The sequence below is a fragment of the Arvicanthis niloticus genome, chromosome 4 (assembly GCF_011762505.2).
Source record: "Arvicanthis niloticus isolate mArvNil1 chromosome 4, mArvNil1.pat.X, whole genome shotgun sequence".
NCBI lineage: Eukaryota > Metazoa > Chordata > Mammalia > Rodentia > Muridae > Arvicanthis > Arvicanthis niloticus.
Window position 1 is genome coordinate 54761426 of NC_047661.1, and position 6838 is coordinate 54768263.

The 6838-nt window shown below is 38.2% G+C and overlaps 1 pseudogene; it reads right to left on the minus strand.

The window, feature by feature from the left end:
- Positions 1-733: 733 nt before the first annotated feature.
- LOC117707341 (18S rRNA aminocarboxypropyltransferase pseudogene) lies at positions 734-4591 on the minus strand (annotated as a pseudogene).
- Between the last annotated feature and the right edge of the window lie 2247 nt (positions 4592-6838).

Genomic DNA, 6838 nt, shown 5'->3' on the forward strand with positions numbered 1-6838 from the left:
TAATAGTTTCATTTCCCTTTCTGGAAATAAGAAAAAAACATGCAAAAGATAGTAACTTGAGTGTCAATTATCTTCATTTTATTATGATTGATTTTACGTCTTACACTTTTCTAAAATCACAAATGATCTTTGCTTTGAAACAGATACAGAGACTCACATGACATCATGCAGAGAGTCTAAATGAGATGTCTCCATCAGACCCCTCCCTTCAGAGCTCAGGGAATGGAGAAGGAGAGTGTCAGAGCCAGAGCATACTGAGGATACCAGGACACAAGGCCTTCTGAATCACATAAACAAGGCGCCTGTGAACTCAGAGATGAAAGTCACAAACACAGGGCCTGTATGGATCTGCATCAGGTCCTCTGCATATGTTACAGCTTTTAGCTTAGTCTTTATGAGGGTGGGAACAAGTGTGTCTCTCATTCTTGTGCATGCTCTCATGACTCTTTTTTTCTTTTCATGGGTTGCATTTACAGCTTCAGTGAAATGTCTTTTGTTTTATCTTTTAGTTTGTCATGTTTGGTTGTTATTATCTCTTAGAAGCCTGTTCTTTTCTAATCAGATAAAGAAAAGGAGAGAATCTAGAGGAGACAGGTAGTGAGGTAGGGGGACCTGAGAGGAGTAGACAGTTGGGAAAGTATAATTAGAATATATTACATTTTTAAGAGAAGGCAAAAGATTTTGTTTCCATTTTCTTATTTTTTTTCCTTTGGTGTGGGGGAGGGGGCCAAGTCTATTTGACCCACTTAAAGTTTCGAAGCAAAATGACAGCAAGGTCTGAACAGCCTATGATGAAGAATGCAGCAGCGAAAGCTTCCATACCGGAAAGTTTTTAGGGCCAGGCATATTTTACAGGGTTGGCAGCTATGAGGTAAGGCAGGAGCCGCAAGTGGCTCCCTCGCATCTTCCCAAAGGGTGTCTCATTCAGTTTGACCCAGGAGCAGTCTATGACCACCCTTGACTGTGCCATCTGCAGTCTGTCTGCCGGAGACAGGTATTGAGTGCCTACTGAGCTGAGTACCAGACCTCCAAATCTTTGGCTCAGGCTCAGGCAGCGCACCAGACCCAGACAGGCCTGTTTACGGCTGATACGGCCTTTGGAGTCTCAGTGGCCAAGCTCCCACATAGCCAAGGCACAAGGCAGCACTGCAGGGCCCAGGACGCCCTGGTCCTCTGCCTCCTCAGGCTGATGCATGCAGCACAGTACCCACCTTCTCAGCAAAAGCATCCAGAGAACATGATAAAATCCTCAGTGCCTCGTTTCCATTTTCTACTAGATAAATGTAAATAAAAATATGTGGTGGTTGAAGGACTGAGGCAAAAACATTACAATGAGTTTGAGGCCAGTCTGGACTACAAACAAGACATAATCTTAATAGAAAGAATCTATCTATCTATCTATCTATCTATCTATCTATCTATCTATCTAGCATTAAAAGTGGTAACATGGACTCAGCAAAACAAAATTCACAGATGCCAGCTTTGAATGTTTAGTTATCTATTTAAATTTAAGTAGCTATAGAAGTCAGGAATCTAAGAGGAACCATGAGGGACTTACAGTAGACGGAAGTTTAAAAGTTTAGACGTTTCAGATTCGTTTGGTAGATAGGCTGAGATAATAGACCTGAGTAATAAATTGTCCCTAAAACTCAAATACCCACTAAGCACTGTGTTTCTTTTTGATGGTGGGAGGAACAAGATGTAATAATTTATTCTTCATCTTAGCAGAAATATTTCTGCATGCCACATACCACTGGATTCCTGGATGATTCACTGAGGTAGAATATCCTTGAAGTTTGTTTGGATTTATTTCCTATTTTCTGATATATGTATGTCTACCTCATACTCACTTGATCTAGTCAGCACAATGTCTTCGATGCAATGAACCAATGCAATGTTTGGAAGAGAGAGATGATCAAGATCCCTTTGAAATAAATTATGACATAGTTGGAGACAATGTATCCCTTGGATAAAACTGTAAAATTTACTGTAAAAGTAAGTTTTACTCACCAGATATAATTGTCTCTGTGGCATGCTGCCTATGTCTGCTAATCTAGGCTTAGTTCTGGAAGCTTCTGACCTCTGTAAAATCTAATTTAGTCCTAGAATGCTTTCAGCATCTGAGACATACTGCTCAATAACTCAGCCTGAGTAGTTCTCTCTGAACTTTGACTGAGTGATTCAACTCAGCTGCTCTGGCTCAAACTCCTTTCCAAGCTGATTCAGTCTGGCTTCCCTTAGTTTTTAACTGAATTGCTCTGCTTGGCTTTATTTTTTTTTTTGGGGGGGGGGCTTTCCCTTTATAGAAGATTAGATTTACCATTGTAATTTCCCTGGTCCTTAAAATTCCTTCATCAACACTAAACTGAAACATATCAGGCATCTCCAGCTACTCTCAGTATACACTATTTTAACAAATTTTTCAGTCAAATAATCAAATAAACTATTAATATCATGTTTAAATGTTTGTGCTTCTGTATTAAACCCAGGACCTCTACTAAATGGGCTTAAATTAATAGACTCAGATTGATCTAATTTTATGATTCTTCTACAGGTACCAAACACCTTTAAAATTCTTACCTACACTTTTACCCAGACTTCTTTGCAAATTCATTAAGCTCTTTAGTAGTCTCACTCAACTCTCTATGGACCAAAATTTCTATCTCCTCCATGTACTAAATTTTCCATCTCCCATATAGTAGCCTGCTCGGCCTTAAGTATGATTACAGGTTTAGATGCAACTATTGCTGGGCCCTGAATGACATCAGTATTGGCTTTATTAGAGTCTTCCTAAGGCAACATTATTTCTGGCTTAGCATTCAATGAAAGATTAATTCTCTTAAGACGTAGGGATTGGGATACATTATTTGCTGAATGTGGAGAATTTGAGGGTTCCAGGTCCAAAGCTTCAGTCTGTTCCTCCCATACATCTCTGTCCCATGTGACAGTATTCCATTTCTCACCACAATCAGTTCCCTTACTTTGATTTCTAACAACCTCTGAAACTAAAACTTGAATTTTCATTAATTAAACAAATCTTACAATGAGAGCTTTGGGTTGATCCTCCACAACGTGAACTTAGTGGCTACTAGAGAAAGGATTCCATGGTACATTTAAAAACCTGGGAATTGATGTTGTGCATCTAGATCAGGTCAAGTATTTCGCTAATTCATTCTTTTCTTCACTCTGTCTTTAGATACAAATTGGTTAATTATATCGGTATACTTATTCTTTTATGTTTTCAGTTCATCTATAAATACTAGAAGCAACCAGCTTGGAGGATTACTTTTCTTACTTTTCCATGAAGCAACAAACATTTCATACAGAGAGTTACTAAATTCTTACTAAATGCAGAAAGCCTTTCAAACATTTCTACCACAGGCTTTCAATATTTTCCATACCACTAGGGGAGTCTTTACTAACTGTAGGTGTTGATGAATTGCCAAGCCTGCTTGAGAATCTTAAAAAATTCATCCGTAAAATTCTGTTTTCCCTAGAACCACTCCTGGTACCACAGTCTGTTTTAGCCACGGCCCTGCAGAGGACAGAATTTTTGACTTTTTACTTACATTACTAACATACCTGAATACATCAGAACTAATAAGACTGTGTCCTCTAAATGTGAGCAGCAGGTAATTTATACAAAATTTGTGCCAACAGATTGTGATTTGTTTTCTAGATATTAGTTAATTTTTAATATCCATAGGAGGCAGTAATTCCTGAGATTCTCATAAGAGAAAAGTCTATAATGGTGATTGTTGAGGTCTGGAAATCACTGCACAAACTCCTCAGATACCAATCTCAGTCAAATAGGGGCTGTTTATTATTGAACTTACACCCCAAGACTGATTGATTAGGGACATGAGTCAGACTTAGAAGCTGACTGCGACATTAAGATAAGACTCTACAAGGCTTTTTAAATGTGAGATCTACAAATATCTGTATCAATGTCACCAATTATTATTCTGTATTGTTCCACCAATGAGGATTTAGGGATAGGGTACTTTCTTAGGAACATGTCTTTGTTGTATATTTATCCTGCTCCCATTTCATAAAGGAGTCAATTGTGACAGAGGACTTGCCTTGTCTAACAATTATGTCTTAACTTGTCAATCAGGGTGAGAGTTGTTTAACAGCCATTTCTTAACTTGCCAAGCAGGAAGTTTGGAATTAGCATTATACCAAGTTCATATCTCTTTATCCCTAGTAGAATGTCAGTTCCTAGGGAGGTCTTTGGAAATTAAACTTTACTCAATGCCTAAACAAAATAGGAATCTTATTACAAATAGTTTGTTATATTAGTGTAGGTGTCTCTTATATGTGGGGTCCATCTCACAAGCAGTATATAAAAGCAAGTACCATAAAACATTATACACAGGTGTAGAAAGTACTGCTGGGTGGTTGGTTCAAGTCCAAGCTTATTATGCCTTGCTACAGGAAACATTTAAAAAGGACTACAACTTCCCAAGCTATGGCCAGCTATTCTCAGTCTCTACTGTCTCTCATGGAGACTTTCAGACTCAGAGCTCCAAAATCTCTCCACCCAGCTTGCTAAATTCCCACTGGCAGGTCCTTACCATGCCAGCCCCATGCTTCAAAATCCCCATGGCCTTTGTGGTATACATCTGGCAAACCCACCATTTGCTATTGTACCTTACTCTCTTGAACCCAGTTGAACCACTACTTGAAGGAAAGTGCCACACAAACTTAGTTCATAACAGTGTTAACTCAATCACTGGGCAAACAAGTAGAATCCTAATCTTGTAAGCCATATTAAATCTAAATCCTCTAGTGGTGAATCTGCCAGGATTCTTCATATAAACTGGAAGACACTAGTAGCTACATTTTTGTCCTTACACTATCCCTCATTCTCTCCAGCTTCCTCTCTTCTCTTATCCAACCTGAAAGTCACCTGAGGACAAGACTCACTCCTCATCCACAGCCCTTCCCAAGAGAGCAGAATTTACATCAAAATACAAACAGCACCAGGCCCATCCGCAATGGTGGGTAACTAAACAAAGCTGTTCTACTGACTTGTCTTCTGATTGGTTTCCAAAAGCATAGAACATAACAGAATATATAATCAACTTGGCCATGAGAAATGTTCCTAGTAACAGCAGAAACAACATATGAAAAAAAATCCTCTTTATAATGTTAGTAAGAAAACAAAATGGCAGGGTAGCCAGAAAATAGTTACCTAGGCCTTAACGTTTAAACTAGGCTTTACTATTCCATCTAGACCTCAATATTTTACCTAGAACTTAACAGTGATTAACTCAGTGAGTTTGGAAATACTGTATATATTGGCACTTTTTAGGAGGGTAATTATTAAAATTATTGATCGAAAGTTTAAAAACACCAGTCAATAGTCTTGTTCCACTATGGCTGACACTAAAGTTATTCTACTCTAAGGACATCTTAAAATTTTTCTCTTATTCCCTTTCCATGGATTGCCTAGAGAATCATATGCCTACTTTTCTATTCTCTTTAATAGCTAACTGCACTCAAATAACCCAGTTTTAATGTCCAATAAGTAAGCGGATTTGTTTGGGAATGACAACACTTTGAATCAAGCTTCAATTTATTGTTTCAAAAAAGAAAAATCCCCGCAGTTAGATTTTGCCAAATTAAGACTCAGGAGACAGATGCTGGTGTCAAAATCTGCTAGCTCAGAGAGGCAGAGAAAGCACCCAGAAGATCATCTTACTCCAACATCCCAGAAGGAAAAGTGCCTTTCTCCTTTTTCACACTATCTTAAATATCTTCCTCTTCAGGGTCCCTCCTTTTTGTTTACTTAGTCTTACTCCTTGTCAGCAGGTTAACTGGTTCACTTCTTGACCTACAGTTGACTTTATTTAGCTCTTGGAAAAAAGATTTGTGCTAAGGCTGAGCCAAACCACGTGTACTTGTGTACAATAAACAGAAAGCTCTAGAATCAAAGGCTAAGCCATACCACAATTAGAAAGAGGTTTTTACAATTCACAGTCTTGGGTTTCACAATATGATCAAATATTCTGAAATGTTTCCTCCTTTATTTTCCTAAGACTATTCTTCAACCCCATCAGAGACCTAAGAAGTATAAATATTATGTAAATTAACTAGAAGTGCAGAGCAGCTTTCAAAACTATATGACAGAGACTGCTGGCCACCTGGACAGTCATCCAAGATTCCTCTGCAATGTTGGAGGATCTATGTCTTCTGGCTACTGGCCTGGATATCTGACAGATCTCTCTGTGAAACAGGATTTATGATGTTCTACTCTACCTTGATCTGGCAGAGTTCTACTTTCTCTATGTCCTGCTTCTCCACAACTTGGACAACATACTATCAGCAGTTGAGGCAAGGGCAGTTTTGTGGCCAGTAGAAGCTTGCCACATTTGAAACAAATTCCATAAGGAGATTCTTAGATGCTCATATTCTTTTTTTAATAGAATGGGGTTGCTGACAAGAGGTAAAAGGTCTCATTGTCAAAAATGTCTTAAATTAATAAAAGATCTTTAAATGCCATATTAGAGACAGATCTCTGATGTTTTTGAAGAGAATGATGTTTTTGATGTTTTGAAGAGAATTTTAATTATCCTAAACAGTTTGTAATAGTAGCTATCTAAAGGACATTTTCAAGAATTACACTGATATTGTGAAAATAAAATTTGAAAGCAGCATTGAGACAATAACAAAAAGTTCATGGTCAGCAAAGACCACCAACAATTTGTTAAATTTAGTAATAATAAAATATTAAGTCCCTGCAGGGGCAGGGTGACCAAAAATAAAGGCATGCAAGGGAGTGCCCAGACAAGTCCAAACAAGCCCAAGTGAGTAATCGGCTATCTGGTGTTTT